This window comes from Lycium ferocissimum, chromosome 11 (genome assembly GCF_029784015.1).
Source record: "Lycium ferocissimum isolate CSIRO_LF1 chromosome 11, AGI_CSIRO_Lferr_CH_V1, whole genome shotgun sequence".
Classification (NCBI taxonomy): domain Eukaryota; kingdom Viridiplantae; phylum Streptophyta; class Magnoliopsida; order Solanales; family Solanaceae; genus Lycium; species Lycium ferocissimum.
The window spans coordinates 57,808,626-57,831,060 of NC_081352.1; the positions used below are offsets into that span (position 1 = coordinate 57,808,626).

Sequence of the window (22,435 nt, forward strand, 5' to 3'; positions counted from 1 at the left end):
TTGCTAACACTTCTAATGGAGGAACAGCTTCGCTTTATGGGTTGACTCGTAGGGAGGCAGTTGAAGCCTCTGACGCTGTGGTTACATGTATTCTTACTATTTACTCCTTTGATGTGTATTCATTGATTGATCCGGGTTCAAACTTATCTTATGTGACCCCATATTTTGTTCTCGATTTTGGTATGGAACCTGAACTGCTGTTGGAACCCTTTGCTATCGATACACCTTTCGGTGTTCCTGTTATTGCTTTCAGGGTCTATAGAAATTATGTTGTTGTGATTAAGGGTCGTGAGACTATGGCTGATTTATATGAACTTAAGATGGTGGATTTTGATGTCATTATGGAGATGGATTAGTTGTCCGCCTGTTATGCTAATGTGAATTGTCGCCATAAGTTAGTTCGTTTTGCCTTTCCTGATGAAACTATTATTGTTTGGGAGGGTGAAATTGCTAAGCCCCGGGCAGGTATATTTCTTATCTTAAGGCTCGTAAATTAATTACTAAGGGGTGTATCTACCATTTGGTTGCGATTAATGATACAAAAGCTTTAGTACCTAAATTTGCATCTGTTCCCATAGTTAGTGATTATACCAAAGTGTTTCCCAAAAATCTTCCTGGTATTTCTCCTGATAGAGTAATTGATTTTGGGATTGATGTTATTCCCGACACCCAACCAATTTTCATTCCTCCATACCGTATGGCTCCAGCGGAGCTAAGGGAATTAAAGACCAATAAAAGGACTTGTTTGATAAAGGTTTCATCCGACCAAGTTCCTCACCTTGGGGGTGCTCCAGTCTTGTTTGTTAGGAAGAAAGATGGTTCCCTTCGGATGTGTGTTGGCTATCGCCAGCTTAAGAAGGTGACCATTAAGAATAAATATCCTTTGCCTAGGATAGATGATCTATTTGACCAACTTCAGGGTGCTAAGTTCTTTTCGAAGATTGACTTAAGGTCTACGTATCACCAATTGAAAATAAAGGTGCAGGATATTTCGAAAACAGCGTTTCGTACTCGTTATGGGCACTTCGAGTTTCTAGTCATGTCTTTTGGGTTGACTAATACGCCTGCTGCATTTATGGACTTAATGAATTGTGTGTTTAAACCTTATCTGGATCATTTCATCATTGTTTTCATTGACGACATTTTAGTGTATTCAAGAGTCGTAAGGATCATGCAAATCATCTGAGAATAACCCTAGCAACACTTGAGGAGAGCGAGCTTTATGCAAAATTCTCTAAGTGTGAATTCTGGCTCAATTATGTGGCTTTCTTAGGCCATGTGGTGTCTGGCGACGGTATTAAGGTTGACCCTCAGAAAATTTCAGTAGTGAAGGATTGGCCTAGACCCACGAGTATGACTGATATTCGTAGTTTCTTGGGTTTGGATAATTATTACAGAAGTTTGTGGAAGGCTTTTCATCCATAGCCTCGCCATTGACTAAGTTGACACAAAAGGCTGCTAAGTTTCAGTGATCTGAAGCTTGTGAAAAGAGTTTCCAGGAGCTTAAGGCAAGGTTGACTTTGGCTCCTATTCTGACTTTACACTCTGGTCTGGCTATGTGGTGTATTGTGATGCCTCTAGAATTGGGCGGGGTTGTGTGTTGATGCAAAATAATAAGGTGATTGCTTATACGTCGCGACAGTTGAAAAAACATGAGAAGAATTATCCGACTCTTGACTTAGAGTTGGCTGCTGTGGTATTTGCATTGAAGATTTGGCGTCACTACTTGTATGGTGAGCATTGTGATGTTTTCACTAATCACAAGAGCCTACAATATATTTTCAAGCAGCGAGAGTTGAATCTCAGACAAAGGAAATGGTTGGAGTTGTTGAAAGATTACCACTTGAATATCTTGTATCATCCGGGTAAGGCGAATGTGGTTGCTGATGTTTTGAGTAGAAAGTCTATAGGCACGCTGGCATATTTGTGTGTACATGACATGCCTATGGGAAGGGAAATTTGAAGACTTGCTATTCTTGGAGTCAGACTTGATGAAACCAAAGATGGTGAGTTAGTGGGAATCACGCCAGCACGGTCTGACATTGTGGAAAGGATCAAGTCCAAGTAGTATGACGACGAACTTTTGATGAAACTGCGGGATGGAGTGGAAAGGGGTGAGTACACTTCATTCATTGTTGGGACAGGTGATAGTGTCCTATAGTTGCAAGGGCAGTTATGTGTTCGTAATGTTGACGGACTTCGACAAGAATTGATGGTGGAGGTGCATAGTTCTAAATACTCTGTGCATCCGGGGTCTACCAAGATGTATAAAGATTTGAAACAACACTATTGGTGGAAGAGCCTGAAGGTTGATATTTCTAACTTTGTGGCTAAGTGTTTGAACTGTCAACAAGTTAAGGCTGAACATCAAAGGCCTGGAGGCCTGGCTCAAAATATCGAGATTCCGCAGTGGAAGTGGGAGGTGATCAATATGGATTTCGTTGTGGGTCTACCCCGCACAAAGGCCAAGTTTGATTCGATTTGGGTGATCGTGGATAGACTCACAAAGTCTGCCCATTTTCTCCCTATGAAGACGTCATATACCGCGGCGGAGTATGCCAAGTTATATCTAAAGGAGATAGTTAGATTGCATGGGATTCCGACATCCATCATATCCGACAGAGGTACGTAATTCACTGCTCATTTTCGGAAATCCTTTCAGGAAGGTTTGGGATCTAGAGTGAAATTGAGCACTGCCTTTCATCCTCAAACTAATAGGCAGGCAGAGAGATCTATTCAGACCTTGGAAGATATGTTGCAAGCCTGTGTTATAGATTTCGGAGGAAATTGGGATGAACATTTACCTCTTGTGGAATTCGCGTACAACAACAGCTATCAAACGAGTATTAGAATGGCTCGTTATGAGGCTCTTTATGGGAGGCATTGTCGGTCTCCAATTAGTTGGTTTGAATCAACTAAAGTAGAATTGTTGGGTCCTGACTCAGTTCATGAAGAGCCTCAGAATACTCAAAGTCTAGTCATTATTGAAATCTAAGTTAGAAGTAGAGATAAAAAATACCCGTATTGCTATACATTTGTTCAAATCGAAAATCAACTATAGAAAGGGGAAGCCGGACCCACGAGGGTAAAATGGGAATTTCAAGATTGAAAATGGTCGCCCAACATTCTAGACGTTGAATTCCACTCTCCAATTTCTAATTAAACTCAATTATTGATCAATTTCATCATTTAAGAGAAAACTCCCAAATTAGGAATACACCCTAACTATCCAAAATCATTTTCTCAATCCAAGTTAGAGCTTCAAGCTTATCACCTATTAATTCACGAAATTCCATGTTTAGACTAGCCAAGTTCATAAATTAAACTCATATTCATAGCCTAATATTCAAGTATCAAAGTTAAGGTTGAAAACTCATTCTCCAACTAGTCTCACTAGTTTCTACTATACATTCTAGCTTAGGAAGGTAGATAAACATAATACAAGGTGAAAGAAACTTACCCCAAGATGAAACAACTCTGAAAGCTCTTCAAATTGCCCTTAAGTCACTTAGAGATTTAATTTATGGAATGGAAAAGAGTGGTTCGAAATGGAACATTTAACACTTTCTAGTTCAGCAACATTCGCTTCGGCGACACTACATTCGCTCTCGTGGCACCACATTCGCTCCTGCGGCACCACATTCGCTCCAGCTATCTCGCCTCAATAGAGAATCGTCTGCTGGTGCGGACCTCATTAAAAATCTAAACCTCACACCTGTGGGCCAGGACCCGCAGAGGCGAACCCGCAGAGGCGTAACTAGTCTCGTTGGGACGAAACACCAGAAACCAGCAAAATATGATTTTCACTAAGTTTCACCATAAATCCCGACATCTATCCGAGGCCTCCGGAATAAAAACTAGAAATGCAAACATATGTAAAAACATGCTACGAACTCACTCGTGGCCTCAGAATTCTAATCGGAGGTCTATTTGTCCGGGTCAACCCCCAAACAACCAATACCAACTTTCTAACTAATGATACAAAATGCTCCCGAATGCCTCAGGAACCGAACCAAATACCCCCACCAAGTCACAATTGACCCTCCGAACGTCATGGAATTGACAGAATTTTGAAAAAGGTCCATTTACCCAAAAGTCAGCAATTGGTCAAATCTTTTCCACTCAAAAGCTCTAACTTCCTCAAATCATTCTAAAACTCACCCGATTGCCTCAGGAACCATGTCGCCTATCCCTGCGGGTCAAAATCATTCCAACAGAGCTAGGGAAAGGGTCAATGGGGAAAAGGGGTCAAAAGTGATTTTAAGACCAAATGGGTCATTACAAAATGTTACTTTCTGTTCCTCATGCAGAAAGGGACTTTACTCTAGACCACCTGATATAACTTTACTCCCTTGGGTATTTCGGGGAGGAATGATCCACGTGTACCCTCTGAGCTCTCTGGATTAATTACTCGTGCTGAGGATGACTTTGACCGTGGCTGGTGTGACCGGTATGTCATGATCCGCACCGATTACCTTAATCGTGTCTCTTTAGAAAGTTTTTTGGAGACTTGGAATAATACTCGTAAGTTTCTTCTTTCTTTTCTTTTTGACCGACCTTCCTTTTCTCATCATTCTATCATCCTTTATGGTTGCTCCTGTGGCACCTGGTTTTGTACACAGGATGTTTTACTGAGTGATGGACCTGCTAAGAGCTTCCCCCACACTGTCAGAACCTATAAAAGCTTGACCTCAAACTGATGGAGAGGGAATAGTCATGGTAAGTCGCCACACCCCGCATACCATATGATTTCCATCATCCCTTTCTCAAGCCCTTTCTGTCAGGACCCGCCTAGAGGGCCGTGACGGGTACCCTGAACTGGCTACCGAGCACCGCACATCATGCTACTATTGCCTTAGTCTGCTCACATATCCATTCCATAAAACATGTACTCATGCATACATAGGCCCTTACGGCAACAAAAGAATAATATACAGAATACACATCGAGGGGCACATGACAACTACTACCCACACACATATATCTACGAGCCTTTAACTGAAACTCTGAGATCATGAAGATGGGATAGGACCCCATCATTTCCAAATATGTACACAAAAGAATATATCAAAGACGGCACCTCCGGTCTATGGAAGTGCTGCGGTACAAGTTCGGTCCGACTCTGGGAGGCCGGGTCGTCTCCCCGTTCACTGTGGGCATGAGCACAGCATCCAAAGGAAAAGGAGGTTAGTACGAACAATGTACTGAGTATGTAAGGCATATACCATAAAGTAACAGACGAACAAGAAGATAAAACAAAGGTGAAAAGATAGCTGGTAACTGCTTGCCTCTTAAGGCGGAGCCATGCATGCATACGCGTAACATATCATATCATGTATTGCTACGGAACATGCAGCCCGATCCATATATTGCCGTGGAACGTACGGCCCGATCCATTGTCCATATAGCCCGCGTCCGGGCATCCCGCGTCCGGGCATCCCGCGTCCGGGATGATATTATAATAGGCCAGCTGATCAGGTAGCTGTGCATCTATAGCATATATAATATACGTAGCATGCATGAGAGCCCAAATAAAAGTGCGCCCTCTCGGAGTGACATAAGGTCGTAAACCCCCGAGTGCATTATGACATCATCATCATTAGATCGTGTCTGGTGCTCCATGACGTAACCTACGGCCATATGTAATATAGCTCAGACATACGCTGAAGCCATATGCTTTATAGCCTGGGGCCATATGTAATATAGCTCACTGAGACACGAACAGTGGCCATATGCTTTATAGCCCACTCAGTCGCGTCAGGAAGTCATTTGGAATGTTAAGCTTGGGAACCTTTCAAATTGGAGCCATTGTAAGATTCTTTAGGAACTATAAGCTTATGGCGTTTCTGGGAGTAAAAATGTAGAGAATAACATATACAAAATCAACATATAGGGGTCATGCCTTTGAAAGAAGAAGAGGGTAGCCTCACATACCTTTGTATCTCCTTAACGACGTCGACTAAAAGCTCTCCTTCCGATTTACAATTCTACATATAAGAGGGTTCGTACGAAGGTTAGATTGTTGAGGGCATACTTACGTTTAAACTAAAGCGGATAAAGCTAACGAAAATTGGGCAGCATTTCGTTTGTTTCGATAACCCTTCTTCATATAACCAAACAGTTCCTAAACAACACAACAACATCCATAATATCATAATACGCAAATTCCCCTCAAGTTAAACATTATTCCATCTCTAAACTCATTTCCGAAATCCTCCATAACCATTACTAGAATACAACTTCATACTTATTTGTAATTCGAGTTCTTCAACTACTCGACACCCTTACTATCATAAAATAATTGTAATACTCACCTTGATTACGTAAAGATGATCTTTGGATAAAATTACTCCACTTGAGAAGAACTCCACTTGACTACCAAGGAGGTTTTCAACCTCTATCAATCTTTCGGAAGCATTTACACCCTTGATTCTACTAACTTTTGGTGTTTGATCCTTTAATTTTCCTACTTGGATGTGTATTAGTGTGATATGGAGAAAATTCTAGAGGTTTGGAGAGTGTTTGAAACGTGAGAAATGAGAAAAAGAAGGGAAAACCGTGCCTTTATAAAAATAGAATTTGGACCCGACCCGGAATATACGGTACAATATACGGTCCGTATAATTTATACGGTCCGTATATTGGACCGTATGTTCCTTCCAGAATCTCCAGAAATTTCACCCTTCACTGGAAGGGTTCTACGGCCAGATATACGGGCCGTATAAAATATACGGTCCGTACATTGGACCGTATAATCCCCAGTTTTTTCGATTTCGTTCTCGTCGCTTCGTTTGATCTCGAATCCTTATGGAACCTTCTTGGTACTTGTGCAACACCTCCTTAACGATCTAATGGACATTATAACTCGTCCTTAAATCCTTGCTAAACATTCCTTAGCTCGACGCCCATGAAATCCTTCCCAAACGTAACTTATACTTCATTTTCACGACGAGCCTAGTTCCGCCAAGTCCGATAATATAAGAATCTTATCGTATATACATTAAGGTCACCCTTTTGTAGTCGTGAAGGTCTTGCGTCCGCCTTAACTAACGTTAGTCCATTCACGACACAACGTCACGAAATTACCGAGGTGTAACACTTTCTTTTTTGTTACTATCCTTTAGGAATTCCCACGAGAAGGGCAATTGCTAGGAGGATATCTTCATATTAGACGGATTTGCCCAACATTATGCACAATGCATCTTGGGCTTTGAGTATTCGCAAGCGCCAAGCTTGTAGTCCCATACAGCCAGTCGGGACTTCCACCGAAGGAATTGGCTCCTGGGTTAGGACCTGCAGATGGCTAGCTGTGGTAACGTGAACATCGAAGATGATGAAGCCGAGGGAGAACACCCCTTCAGGCTGCAAAGATGAAGCTCTCAAAATGTCAATGGGAACTATTAGGGGATCAGGGGCCTACCCTGAGACCCCAGTGGCTCAGCCTCGATCAACCAATCCTGGCAGGAGCTCCATTCCTATACAAACACAGGGTCCTAATTTGAAGGCCTCGCTTTCCAAACTGGATGATCAACTCCTCTGTATTGATGCACCCATCCTCTCTACTGTAGAAGTTTCCAAAAGAACTACCTCACACCAGAAGAAGATCTGCTGAACTCAAAAAATCGACAACTTTATGTCGAGGTAGATACACTCCGGTCGAGACACCAAGAATCTGAATCTTTAAAGCGCTCTTTGAGGTTGAGTTATGATGGGATTAAGTAGAATCTGGAGGAGCGAGAAAAGTCTCTCCGGACTCTGACCTCTGCCTACGAGAAACTTCAAGCCAGGGCCGTTAGAGCAAAAATCGACTTGCACGCTGCACGGAGATAACTGGCTTGCTCGGAGGCTTCCAAGGCACTGCTTCGGACCCAATGTGATAAACTATAGCACCGCCGCATCATCAATGAGAAAAAAGCAGGCCTGTTCCGTGGCCTGGCCGTTTGAAAGTCCCGTCGGGGTGCCTTAAATGATGATTTGGAATACAAATTGGATTTCTCCTCAGCCTTGATGGAAGATAAGGAACTAGGGCGTGCAAAATCTATGATGGCAGATTTCCAAACCTCTGAAGGGACCAGCTCTTGAAGTGAGGGCCCTGCGAGCCCTTTTACGGCCGGGGATGCACCTTTAACCTCTTAATTTTAGCTCCCCATACCTTTTATCTTTTAAGCCTGCATGTCTCTATGTCCTTTTTTTTTCATTTGAACAATTATCACTCTCAGTATTTTGTTAAGCTGGGGTGGACCAAGGAACCGAGTATACCAATTCCTTTTGTAGGCTAACAAATTTTGCCTTCGGGCCTGTGTTGAGCCCGAAGCATTATAATGACATATGGACCCCTTTTGCTGCTTCTTTTGCCTTTTCCTTGCATAAGATTACATATTTTAATTTCAAGCCCGGAATATTTTAATAAAACATGGACCGTCTTGCCGATTTCGTTATTTTTTGCTCATTACATGTGTTTTGCCTTTATAATAAAGACGCCTCATACTTTTTCTCTAGGAAAGAACAACTAACCACTTAAGGTAGTATTACCTTTATGTAATTTCGGACCAGAGGGCTTTTAACTTTGATCCCAAGGTCCTTTTTTGGAATCCTTAAATTAAGGAAATAAAACTAATTTCCTAACATCGTGAAGTCGATTTCACTGGAGACCATCCTTCTACCTGACATCCGAAGCAATCCATGTCCGGAATACATTGTATTCAGACTAGTTTAATGAAACCTTTATGGTTTCTTATTTGTAAAACCTGGTGCATAACAATTTACCCAGACAAACTTTCTATTGGATGCTTTAAGCAATCGTGTTCAACCTTTTCTTGATTAAGGTTTTATTTTAGCTTTGAATAAGAGAGGGCTCTATTTTATGGTGGTTTATAAAACGAAGTATCAAATTCATTAGGGCACAAGTTTTTTGGTGTGTTTTCAGTAACACCCATTGGATTTAACAAACTTTGCTTACCGTGGCAAGAGTCTATCTTAAATACTCCCTCCGTTCCAATTTATGTGATATAGTTTGACTGGACACGAAGTTTAAGAAATAAAGGAAGAATTTTGAATCTTGTGGTATAAAATAAGACAAAGATATTTGTGTGGTTATAGATCACCTCGTTAAGCGTAAAAAGTAAAGTTTAAAGTTAAATTTTTACCAAACAAAGAAATGTGTCATTCTTTTTGGGACAGACTAAAAAGAAAAGTGTATCACATAAATTGGGATAGAGGGAGTAGGAAATTTTATTAATTCCTTTGATTTATAAATGTGAAAACAAAGGTAAGACTGACCCGACAACCATCTAGTGTGGTCAGTTCGATTACATGTACTAAATCATTAATCAATCGGGTAGTCCCCAATGTCAGTGTGCTTTTATCTTGAAGCTTCACCGGACCACTCTAGTATTAGCAGCTGGTCAGGCATGGTACCGATGATTAGAAGTACCCTAGATTCCTTCATAAGAGGATGAATACTAAACCTTATCATGGGCCTATCTATTTTCGTGAAAAAGGTCAATGCTAAGCCTTCTCATGCACCGATCCATTTTCATGCCAAATATACAGAAAAACTCCTTTCATAAAACACAATACCTCATTCAGTTCCAATGGTAGGGATATAGCCCCCCAATTTTTGAGTGTACATCATAAAGACCCAAGCACTGGATACAATGACACCAAAGCAAATCTTCATAATACGTTGTATGCTGCCTCATTAAAAACCTTGCCGGAAAAACTTAGTTGGGACAAAAACCGGTTGACTGCAAAAAGATAGCAGCACGTATTTTCAGAATAGCTTGTTATGTAACCACCGGTTAGGCATAATACCTCTTTAAATGACATTCCAGTTATTGGGAAGCTTATTTCCGTCTTGGTCTTCCAACTAATATGATCCTTTGTCGGTGATATGCTCAAATTACACCTATTAATGGTATAACGTGGACGTTGTCAAATATAGTAACCCAACGAGGTTGGGGTCGAATCCCACAGAGAATATGGTGTGAAAAGTTTACTAAATAAGTATTATACTAATCTTACGGTCCTGGTGTATTCCAGAAAAGGGTTTTATAGTTGATTTGGTTTGTGGACTAATTTAAAGTGACTGGAAATTTAAAGTTGTAAATATATGGGTAAAAAGAACTAAGGTTGTGTCCCCGTCAGATAAAGTGTATGATCATGGGTATCGATCTTGATAAACTTCTAATGGACTGTTTGTATGGATGCACTTAGCCTCTATGTGAATCTGAACTATTTCCCAATAAGAAAAGATTATTTCTTTCTATGCTTTTTCCAAAGATAAGAAAATATGCATGAAGAACGGTTAATTATGCCAAGTAAATTCCTCTTATTCGTAAGTGAATTTATTAAACAAGGTTTAAAGCCCTGAGTTCTTGTTATTTATTCTTACCTAACCCTATCTATTTTTCCAAATAATCTAAAGTTTATGGCGTTAGCTAATATTTGCAACCACTAACTATACGATGAAAACGAAGAACAAATAAATCCTAACAATCCATTATGCGTATATCTTTCACGATCCCCAATCACAACACACCCATCCTTGGGTTCACAACCTTAGTAAAGGTGTTTAGCTACTCATGGCAACAAGAAAACAATAAAAGATCAAGATTGCATAATTGAATTATTGTATTGAACTTACGAATAAAACTTGAAAGTAATGAATGTAATTGTCCGGAAATCTTCAAAAGCAATAACAACTCAAAAGTAATTACTACAAGTCTAAAACTCCATATCTGAAAAATAAAACCTAAACGGTATTTATACAAGTCAAACTCGAATAATCAATCCCACCACATGCTCCAGCTTGCACTTCGACGGGTCGTCTTTGCACTTCGACGATCGTGAATATGCTCGATGACCATATCGACGATCTGAGTATGCTTTTGTAACTCTGCAGGAACTCCACCGTCGAAGCACTTCGACGGACTGTGTCGACGATCTGATGATGCTCTGATGATTTGTTACTTCGCAGGAACTTATTGACGAGGCAATTCGACGGACTGTCGAGCATGTTAACGGTCCGTCCTTATGCTTATCAGAACAGATTGCCTAGTTTTCTCATTTTTTCGCTTTCCGAGCATTCTAATTTCACAATACCTGCACAACACATAAAACACATCAAACTAATACAAACTTGCTCGAAAACAAGTAAAACTTAGAGTTAAAAAGCATTGAATGTGCCAAAATTCCCGGCACATCAGTCGGCGATCCCAATAATGTTATATGGTCCTTCCCAGTTGGAACATAATTTGCATGTGTTTATATCTCGAGTGTTGTGTACCTTCTGAAGTACCCCGTACCCGATGTTGAAATGCCAGAGATTGGTCCTTCGATTATAGTACCATTTCATCTATTGTTTTTGTGCCACCATCCAAATGTATGCAAGGTCCTGATGTTCCGTAAATAAATCTAACTAAACCAAAGATTGCATCCGTTTGGTCTGTTCATCTGCTCAGAGATATCATAGACTAAGAGTGTCATGACCCAAACCGATAAGTGACTGATCTCTAGTGACCAAACACCAGTATGCTTGTGTCTGAACAACACTAAATAACAAGGGCCCATAAATAACTCAATCTGAACTATACTGACTCAAGAAAGGAGGACATCATGAACCCTGTACAATCTGTATATATATAAGCTGGAAAGAACAATACAAGCCGACTAGGCCGCTAGATATGTTGTACACAAAAGAATAGGACCCAACAAGGCAACATCACATGTCATCTACATATAACTATCTACAGACCTCTACTGGACTACAAGCTGTAGAAAGGACGGGACAGGGCCCCGTCATACCCATAAACATGGATCTCGAATATAGTATACCCAAAATGAACTGCGGCTCTGGATCAAGTGGAGCGCACCAACTACAGCTGAAGGGAAATCCTACTGAGCTGGATCGCCTCTCAGTCTACCTGAACCTGTGGGCATGAACGCAGCCCCCCCCCCCCCCCTCCCGAACAATATGAGAGTCAGTACGGATAATATACCGAGTATGTAAGGCATAGGAATATCAAGTACAAAGGCATAGGAACATCAAGTACATAAGAATCATGAGAGACATCTGAAACATGAAAGAAAATCTCAATATTTGAATGCAACTGTGGCTGAACATCTGGGAACATCTGTATAACTCTGTATAACATGAAAGTGCCTCTGAGGGCGCATGATATGCATAGGTCATAATATAACTGTTAGTGCTGTGGAACGTACAACTCAATTCATATCCCATATGTTAGTGCCGAGGAACGTACGGCTCGATCCATATATCATATAATAGTATCGAGGAACGTACGGCCCGATCCATATATCATATAATAGTACCGAGGAACGTACGGGCCGATCCATATATCATCATCATCATCATCATCACTGTGCACCAGCTGATCAGATGGTAATGCGTATATAACGCCTATCCTTTTCCCCATACCCCATATACATATAATATACGCGTATATAACGCCTTCTTGTCATAGGTCAATGTGCATATGTATAAGTGAATCCAATGCATAAATAAAATGAATACGTATGACTCTCGGAGTGACATAAGGTCGTACTACCTCCGATATACATCTTTGAGCTAATATCATCAATATAAGAACTTTCAAGACCCATGAATAGAAGGAAAAATCATAAAAAGGGTATAAGAACATCAATGACTGAAGTACCCCTAGTGCTTCTAAGAGTAGAGTAATATGGAAGCTCGTTTACTCACTTGTTGGTTCATATCATAAGGTCATGCCAAAAATGAAAGAAGGCATAGTCTTAACATACCTTAACGTCTCCTTAATCACCTAACGTTCTCCTTCCAAGTTCGTAAAGTCTACATTCAAGAGAATCATACTAAGGTTAAGTCTTGAAAACACTCTTAAGTTCAAACTAGTATTATTAACGAATTGACAAAATTTGGGCAGCATTTCCCCTCTTTTATCGACTTCCACTATATCATAAAACAACTCCCAATCAACAATAACATTATCATCAATTCCATAATCAAGAGACATCATTTAATGCTCAAAACTACTTTTCATAATCAACACACAACAATAATTTCAACACAACCCTATATACACTCGTATACCATACTTCCACATAATCATTTCCACCATTTATAGCAAGATTATACTCAAAATACTCCAACAACTACAACTCAAGTTAATTTATTACTCAAAATATATCAAACCCATATTTGAACTTCCTCTTTTACTTTCTTCCCTCAATCAAGTTGTTCAACAACCAAGCATTCTTAATAACATAAAAATAGATGTAAAAACTTACCTTAATCACACAAAAGCAAGCTTTGAATCAACTATCTCACTTGAGTGAAACCCCAACTTCAACACCAAAGAAATTCTTGGGTTCTACAAACCCTAGTGAGCCTCACAACACTTGATTCTCTTGATTTTTGCCTCTTGATCTTTGATTTCACTTGGGTTTTGTTAAATATAAAAGGCAGAAGGTTCTAGAGCTCTCAAGAAGTTGGGAAATGTTGGAAATGAATTAAAATGAGTGAGGGCCGAATATATATATCTTCAACAAAATCTGGCCAGACCCGATTTTACGGTCAACTTTACGGACCGTAAAACTCATAGGGTCCGTATAACTGGACCGTAAATCCTGACCAGTGCTTCTCCCTTCTCTGAATCAATTTTAGGATGGAGTCAGCCAATTATACGGTCCGTAAAACATTATACGGTCCGTATAATTGGACCGTAAATCTTCACTAGTGGTTCACCCTTTCTGGAACCAGTTTACGGTGGAGGTTAGCCAGATATATGATCCGTAAAACATTATACGGTCCGTATATCAGGCCGTAAAACCCACTTTTCCCCTGAAACATTTTTTTGTCAATTTGCTCAACTTTTAATCCGTCCAATACCTGCTAAATATGAACTTAACCCTTTATAACTATGAGATAAACTTGTCTAATCTCATTTAACCTTGATAACCCCGTATCCAAGATTAGAACAACTAATGCATGGTGAATCTCAAAATACAAAACTGCGGGTGTAACACAGAGTCCCCATTTCGACCGGGAATAATGCCTCTGCTCCATATACGAGGGAAAATGGCGTTTCCCTGGTGCTTGACTTTACTGTGGTTCGGTACGCCCAAATCACCTCAGGTAATTTAGCCAGCCAAAAACCTTTGGCATCTTCCGGCTTTTTCTTCGAATTTTGGATTATAGTCTTATTAATCAACTCCGCCTGTCCGTTTGCGCTGGGGTGTTAAGGAGAGGAGGTAATCCTTTTGATGTTCAAGTCCTCCAGAAATTTAGTGATCTTGGAGCCGATAAATTGAGGCCTGTTGTCACAAGCTATTCTTTCGGCATCCCAAACTGGCGGATGATATGCTGTCGGATGAAATCCATCACCTCATTCTCCCGTACCTTCTGGTAGGCACCTGCTTCAACCCACTTAAAACAATAATCGGTCATAAGTAATACAAATTTTACTTGTCCCAGGCCAGAAGGCAAAGGCCTGACTATGTCCATTCTCCATTTCATAAATGGTCATGGAGACACAACCGGATGCAATTCTTTTCCCGGTTGATGAAACATTCAAGCATGGCATTGACACTGGTCACACTTCTAGAAGAATGCTTTTGTATCCTCCTTAATCAGGGGCCAATAGTATCCAGCTCTTATCAGCTTTCTCAACAACGAATCTGCCCCGGAATGATTACTGCAAATGGACCATCGTAACACGACCGATGAAGTATCCCATCTACAATACCATACCGTGTTGTTTTTGCCCTTAACACCATGGACGCCATTAAGTCCTCCGGTAGCTTTTCGTGTTTGAGGTAATCTGTGGATTCATTCCTCCAATCTAAACAAAGCTCGTTGAATTCACTTCATTGTAACTCGCGCGATCTAATACCTAGTAAAGCAACTGCACTACAGATCCAGTACTCGATCCTTCTGCTTCCGTGAAAGATCCCAAATTGGCAAGGGCATCTGCCTCTATGTTTTCTTCCCTGGGTACGTGCGCCATCATCCATTCCTAGAATCTGGAGAGCAACTTTAGAACCTTTTTGAGATACCGTAACATGCGCTCCTCTTTTGCCTCAAATACTCTATGGACCTTATTTACTACCAATAGGCAGTCGCATTTTACCTTGATTTTCTAGAGCTCAGTCCGCAGGATAATTCAAGATCTGTAATTACAACCTCGTACTCAACTTTATTGTTAGTTAAAGGTACACTATGTATTGCTTGTCTCAAAATTTCACCGGAGGGAGTATGTAAGACTATTCCTAGACATGTTTCCTTTACATTAGATGCCCTATCAGCGTAGAGCATCCAAATCCCTAGGATAGTCCCCGAGACCAGGGCGGCTTCTTTTTTCTACTTGTGGAGCTACCCTTGGATTGGAATCAGCGACGAAGTCGGCTAGGACTTGTGACTTAATCGCGATGCGGGTTTTATATTCTATATCGAATTCACTGAGTTCCACTACCCATATGGCCAGCCGTCCCAAAAGTTCGGTCTTTTGATGCACATTGAACAAAGGAAACATATTTTCTACAATAATGGGGTGGCACCGGACGTAAGACCTAAGCTTTATATATGCCATCACTAGAGCAATGGCTAATCTGTCCAGAAGCGGGTATCGAGTTTCAGCCCTGGAAATGATTCTACATACATAGTAAACCAAGAATTGTATACCTTTTTCTTCATTACTAAAACCGCACTTACCGCCACCTCCGAGACGGCTAGGTACACCATAAGTTGTTCTCCGTCTTTTGGTTTTGACATGAGCGGAGGACTGGATAGGTATGCTTTTAAATTGCGCAATACCTGATGACACTCCGGCATCCACTCAAAGTCATTTTTATTCTTGAGCAGCGAGAAGAACTTATGTGGCTTCTCAGACGACCGAGATATGAATTTGCTGAGAGTCGTTATACGACCGGTCAACCGCTATACCACTTTCACATATGTCCAACTAATCGGGTATATTGTAATGACTTGCTTAGTCATTTTGATAGTTTTACCTTATTTGCCCAAAATACCCTTCTCGTAGTTTCAATTTGGTATTTATGACTTGAAGGATGGGTGTTGCGGTTCCCGGGGTAATCAGGTGGGTTTTGGTTTTAGTGAAAATGGAGTTTTCTCATTTAAGGAAATATAGATATTTGAGCAAAGTCAACATCGAGGGTAAATGCTTAATTTTGGAAGTTTCGTCGATTCCGTTTGGTCCGAGTGATTTTTTACTTAGTCGAGCCTTCGATTTGAGTCTCAAGCTGTTCGGGTGTGATTTGGGTGTTTGTTGGAAAGTTAGAATGTTGATGCTTTGGAGTCTACCTAGGTCAACACTAGGTCAAGGTAACCTCTTTGGGAATTTGGAGTGCACGAGCGAGTTTGTAGCGTGTTTTATGATAGAAATGAACATTTGGTTTGTGTTCAGGAGGTTCTGAATGAGTTTCGGGTGTTGGATCGAAAGTTTTTGGGTTTTGGCCATTTTCTGGTTCTGGTGTTTTGGCCATTTTCTGGTTCTGGTGCACCGCACCTGCCCGTGTTGGTCTGCATGTGTGAGACTAGCGAGGTCGGCATGGGCCACTGTCAAGCCCCAAATCTGAATGGGATGAACTATACTCTTTATGCAACTACGGTAAACTTGTACTATATCATATAATGTAACTTGAGAGACAAATGACATCTGTAAATAACTTCTAAACATAAATGTGGCCACTAGCCCATGATATGCAACTGAATATAATTGACCCACATGTACCGTCTATGAAGCCTCTATGAATACTTACAAATAGACAACTGATACAAGTGTCGGGACAGGCCCCGACCAACCAGTAATTTCTAACATTAATAAGAGTACTGGACCTGACTTTGATCTAGAGGGAAGTGGAGCTTACACCATCTCGCTAAACATCTGTATCATATAGAAAGAATGCCTGCCATCCTGTAAATGTGAACCTGGAATGTGAAACATAACAAATGCAGTGCCCAGGGCCGAAGGACGTCAGTACATAAAGATTGTACCGATTACGTAAGGAAGACATGCAACAAATACAATAAGCTGAAGCTCATAGAAGAGACAACTGAAATAAAATCAACAAAATAGAACTAAAGGCTCTGAAACATCTTACAAGAACTCATGTCAAGTCTTATTGTACTTTTTTCTTCCTGAACTTTCATTGGTATCTTTGTGATTTTATCTTTAGGTCGCTATGCGGAGCGACGTTCTGGGATCATTCACTATAAAACCTGGGATCATTGTACATTAGATTATTTCTTTACTTTCTATAGAACATGTGTCATACGAGGCTGAATGGAATGCAACATACAATATCAATGTAATAATGTGCAAAGGAGGTGCTCTGAGGTGGTATCTATGCATTTTATAGACCGACCATAGGACCCGCTGAATTTAAGATGGACTATGCGTTTCATCAGACAGTCCATAGTTGACGTTAACTGTGCACCTATGCGTATCATATTCCGTCCATAGGGTATATAATATCTGAAGAACTGTGCACTTATGCGTATCATAGTCCGTCCATAGGGCATATAATCTCTCTGAACATGCAATGAACATGATGCAAATGCAGTGGCCATTCTCATGTATATATATACAAGTAGTATACAATAAATATCTGGGAATCTGTATTATTCCAGTTTTAGAGGCATAACATATAATTCTTATAAAGCAGTTTACGTGAATCTGTCTCACTGATGCATATATGACGTATAAATTACTCCTGTAGAAGGACTTGACAACTTGCTAAATGAGGAACTATAGTCAATCATATAGAGTTCAACATAACATGGATAAGATCACGCGGTAGGAAAACTTATGGACAGCTAAGAGACTTACAATACCTGTTGTCTTTAGAACTCATGTAGAGAGAGGGACGCACATTAGTACTTCTTACTGGAGGAAATGAATACGGCTTAGACATATGCTCTTGCTCTTATATTATTGTTGTTTGATACTCTTCACTTATAATCTAACTTTGTCAATTATTTCACCCTCGGGGAGTATCGTACTCAACTATACCATCTTAGTTCATCTTTACTAACATTCTAATCCCATACTGCTAGATTCTTATGAAGGCTCCTACATCTCTGTATCCTAAAGGACGCTCCATGACTCAAAGAAGGGCAGCCTCGATTCCATTAATCTGTTTCACCTTTAATTACGCTTTATATCCCCTAACAATGCCTTAGATATTGGCCACATGATATCATTCATCTTAAGTGATGCTGTGTAATCCCATACCTATAGCCTGTAACTATTAACTTACTTTCTTTCCTCTAAATGTTTGTAACTTCTCAACTATCATTTAAGAACTGTCACATAATTCATCCTAAGCATCATTCATCTTAGACTACATTCTATAGCCTCTTTTGTAACACTTTGTAGGCTATCAACATGATTCAACTTTATTAGAACTTACGACCCATCTACAATTGTCTAAAATTTATTTATACAATTTAGCTTATGTAACAATCTACACCCCCATGACGATAACTCGGAACTATCCATATGATTTAACGTACGCACTCTATCATCCATTAACTGTACTTTAGAAGCCATCATGATAATTTATCTTAAATAGGCTACTAAAATCCCATAACGGTGGCTATCGATATGATTCACCTTGACTAGGGACTATAATCCATCATCGAAACAACTGAAGCTATTATACAATTCATCTTAATAACGTACTATGACGTGATTTACCTTAAGTAGAAATTATAATCCATTAATGATACTTTAGGAGCCATTTGTATAATTCATCCTCAATAGGACCTATGATCCATCGATGAACATCCGAAACTATACACCCAATTCATCTTATATAATGCTCTAAAGCCCCTCAATAACACCAAACCATCAACAACATTCATCTTAAGCACGGTCTATATCCCTTTAGCAATACTTAGAAATGTGTGGACTTAGTAACATTAGATGCTAGATCTCTTACAAGAACTTGGTAACTAAAGAGGTACGATAGCTCTGGAAAACTCTTCAATAATAAGAACACGAAATTTACAAAGAGAATCGGTTATCGGGAAATCAGTAACGATAAGAATAGGACCATCCTTTGTATGAATAGAAAGTCCATGATACTTAACATTTGACTGCTCTTACACTCATAAGAATCTGAGAACAACTATGTTGATACCATTCTGCTTAGTGAAATACTATAATCTGCTAACGATGATTCTAGAAGCTTGATTCTACGAATGCAACAACTTAGTGGAACATAAACTGAAACACGTGACATAACTCTCTTTCAACCTTCTAAACACAAACATAGAGTCGATACGCTTTCGTAAGTTCTAGACTTCGTCACTCATGTACAGAAATAATGAACGAACGTCGTGTCGCAGTGGCAAATAAAAGGAATAGCCTTACGTACCTCAAATCCATCTTAAATTGAATGACTATAACGAGTCAATTCTTCTGATAGACATCTAACCTTAGACGCTCATACGTGCTCGTAGAAGGTCGTAGACGACGGATAAAACTTGAGTCACCTTCTTTCGAACATCTCGTCACTTTAGTTCACCACGAAGTAACCTTCAATCCACTTAAATATAAAATCTAGATGCTATGTTGGAAAGAAAACGCTGTTGCTAACTTGTCTTAAGAAACAAGATATTTAGCTAAAGTGGAAAAGAGTGAAATTGAAGTTGTTGCGTACAGTCTTTGGTTGATATAAAAAATAGGAAAGTTTAAAAATAGAAATAAACATTTCAGCTTCCAATTTTATGCACAAAATTTACAGAAAATGAAAGTTAACCCTTTAAAAGTATCCCCTCCCACTTTACACGTGTAACTACATGCATTAAACTTTCGATACGCACCTTCAAATCATGCCACAACAACCTTTTCCCTTACGTGCATGCAAAAAGATGCATTTGCTATCATTTGTCCAAAAAGGGCGTGGATCATGTCCACATATTAATTATCTAATAATCTTAATTAATTTCTTGATCTCAATTCACTTAAATATTGTATAAACATATTTTATCAAATTCTAATTTTCCCAACCTAATATCAAAAATACATATTTTTGTGTTATAAATTCTCAAAGCGGGAAAATATAATTTTCTTATGAGAAAATCATTTCTATCTTTTAAGTAAAGAAAATTCCATTTATAAATTTACTCATAGCATGTGCATAATTTAAAACATATCCGGAAGTAGTAAGAATAGTAACCATATAGAATCATATTTATCAAATTTTTACCAAAAGGTTTCACTTAAAGAAAATATATATCATATCTAAATAATATTTACCGGTATCAAGGTTGTCAAACTTAAGGGGTATTACGTATATATTGTCCGTGAAACTATTATATAGTCCGTACCTTGGACTGTATTTCCTTCCTTATGCCGAACTTTGACGAAACTTATTTTCTCTGATTCGTTTAACCTCTAATGCCCACGTAACCTCTTTAACACTATTATAAACCCTCTATAACCTCATGAATAATCTTAATTCCTTTAAACTCATATAGATTTAGTACTACGCATTCGAACGCCAATGTACGAGGTGTTATAGCCGCACCTGCGAGTTTGGGTGCGCAAGGGCGGAGTCGCACCTGCGGGTGGACTTCCGCACCTGTGGGCTTCAGGGACTTTATTTGGTTCCATACCTGCAGAATTTTAGCTGCTGGTGCGAGGTCACAACTGCAGCCTATGGTCCGCTTCTGTGGCCCCACAGGCAAATTATTAAGGATTTTTCCCAATTCGAACCTCATTCTTCCTAAACCTATTTTTGAAGCTAGGGAGCTCAGAATTAAGTGATATCAAGGGCTAGATTCAAGATTCTTCATTGGGGTAGGTTCCTAACCTTAATTTAAGTGATTATTAGTGATTCCTTCCATTGATTATTAATTCTTTTCATGATTTCAAAGTAGTGAAATAAGAGTTTCCATGGAAATGGGTTTTGTTGAGGTTTATGAAATTGAGGATTCATTTGTGGTTAGAACGTATATGAACTAACTAGACTATGGGTAAGATGAATCTACGCTAAAATTCCAGTTTTGCCCTTGTGGGCTCGGGGTCACCTTTTCGAGTTCATTTTTGGGTTCCAGACTAAAGTATAGCAATATGGGTGTTGTTAGATTTGTTTAACCTCATAGCGTGCCGATTTGATCATTTGAACACAATTTCATAATAAAATTTTGTTTTGAGCTTCAGGATTTGGGTTGAATTTTTGCACCTGAATCCTTCATATGGTAATATTGATATCGTTAGACATGTATTCTTATGTAGACACTGTATTTGAACATATTGGACTCATTCGAAAGCTCAGAGGAAGGGAAAGGCCGCGGAGTGAGTCTTCGACTTCGGATCAGGCAAGTTGAGTCTTACTAGACCTTTTATGCGGAGTTATGTGTTGGTAAATGTAATTAAGGGGCATAATACGGAATTGGGGGTCTTGTGCTCGTGAGGTGACGAGCACTTGTGTGGGTACTGGTGTAACTGATGGGTAACTAAACCTTGTAAATAATTATGCGAAGTAACAAAGATTATGTGTTTAGCCTTTGGGCCACGAGGAATGATGGATAAATCCATTTAGGTTGGTATGGTTGTTGTTTATTTAAGTTATGATGGCCACCCTATCTATTGCAGGAGCGTGTATATACCGGTGCATATGGCCATTGCATTGCATACTATTCACTTGCATTGCATGCATTCTTTACATCTCATACTACTTAGGTTCGTCTGACTTGATTTCATGCCATATGTGCGTTAAAGAATATAAAGATGAGATCTTTATGCTCATACCTGACATAATTGATATAAAGATGAGATCTTTACACTTATTCTTGACTTAAAATGATGGAAAGGCTGAACCTTCACGATTATTCTAGACATAGATGGATTTTATGGTTCAGTCAACGATAATGCTGGGTACACGTGCTTCTCGTACTCACTTTACACTTGATGCACCTTCTGTGTGCAGGTACGGATACGGGTGCGAGTGGAGGCGTGTAGATCTTTGTAGCATTTTTTGAAGTTTCAGGGTGAGCCGATGACGGTCCTACGGCGCCAGACTCCTTATTTTACTTTCTATCTTTTATTACTTCAGACTATATTTATGTATTATTCAGATTTGTATTTGGATTAGTAGCTTTGTACTTGTGAATTCCAAGTTTTGGGGAGTGATTTCAGGCTTAGAGATATTTCTAGCTATGTATTATTAAGACTTAAGTATCTTGGGTTATTTTGGCATTACTTCCGCATTTACTCTATGTTATCTTGAATTGCCCTTTTTAGGTACTACGATAAAAGAGACTAAGTTTTATCTGATAGATGGAGACATGTGGTATGATGCAATATTTGGGAGGCTATGGCTCCATGCGGTATGATGCAATGCGGTTTATGCCCTCTATGCATATTCTAAATTTATTCCCTTTTTTAGGTACTACGACTACGTTTGC

The 22,435-nt window shown here is 39.6% G+C and overlaps 1 long non-coding RNA gene across 1 annotated transcript; it reads right to left on the reverse strand.

The window, feature by feature from the left end:
• Positions 1–16,611: 16,611 nt before the first annotated feature.
• Positions 16,612–19,746, reverse strand: LOC132037643 (uncharacterized). The gene is made up of 2 exons (XR_009409942.1): positions 19,399–19,746; positions 16,612–16,945 (listed from the first exon to the last, which is right to left on the reverse strand). It is a non-coding gene; the product is annotated as an uncharacterized LOC132037643 (long non-coding RNA).
• Between the last annotated feature and the right edge of the window lie 2,689 nt (positions 19,747–22,435).